Consider the following 1,083-nt stretch of genomic DNA (forward strand, 5'->3'; position numbering starts at 1 on the left):
TTTATAGCATAACACGATAACAAACAAGAAGCAACAGTTCAACAAAATGAAACGACAACATGTCTAAAGCTGTCAAGTTTCCAAAGCCTTTTAGGCGTCTTCTGCCATTTACATAGAGAAAGAAGCGAAATAAAATTAAAATTATCTCCCTTGATATATTTTTATGTTTGTCTTCTTTGATTAACACAGCCGCCATGTTGTCAGAACGCGAATAAAATGACGGAAGCGAGAGATTTTATTTGAACAAGAATCAATAACGATTCTGCGATGGTGACGTGTAAACTGTTAATTCGTCATTGCTGTTGGATTTTATTAAGAAGTTATTGATTATCCTTCGTGAACTATTATGTCCGCAGATGTTTGTATGTTCTTCTGGTTTTATTTAAAAAAAAATTCTCACCATTAGGGAAAGAGCAAGTCTCCAACCCGGAAACATGGTTCCTCTATTGCAATTTAGGTAACATATTCTTGATAACCGCGTACACACACACACACACACACACACACACACACACACACACACACACACACGAATATATATATATATATCCGTGTGTGCGTGCGTGTTTGTATTCGTGTATGCATGGGTGTGTGTGTGTGTGTATATGCAGTTATGCAAGTATGCATGCACGTCGGTATGTCTATGTGTGTGTGTGTACGATCGGAAGGTCGAGAGTTCAATTCCCGGCGACGCGTTGTGTCCTTGAGCAAGACACTTCATTTCACGTTGCTCCAGTTCATTCAGCTGGTAAAAATGAGTAGTACCTGTATTTCAAAGGGCCAACTTTGTTACACTGTATCACACTGATTCTTCCTGAGAACTACGTTAGGGGTACACGTGTCTGTGGAGTGCTCAGCCACTTGTACGTTAATTTCACGAGCAAGCTGTTCCGTTGATCGGATCAGCTGGGACCCTCCTCGTCGTAACCGACGGAGTGCTCCTTTTAAAATATAAAAAAAAAATATATATGTAGTTCAAATTTACAGAAAACAAATGACGAAGACAGGTGAAGGAACAACAAGAAGGTGTATTAGTTTGAGGCACAGGAAGAATGTAAAATTCTTTGACGTTTCGAACCTATG

The sequence above is a fragment of the Octopus bimaculoides genome, chromosome 11 (assembly GCF_001194135.2).
Source record: "Octopus bimaculoides isolate UCB-OBI-ISO-001 chromosome 11, ASM119413v2, whole genome shotgun sequence".
In the NCBI taxonomy this organism is placed as follows: domain Eukaryota; kingdom Metazoa; phylum Mollusca; class Cephalopoda; order Octopoda; family Octopodidae; genus Octopus; species Octopus bimaculoides.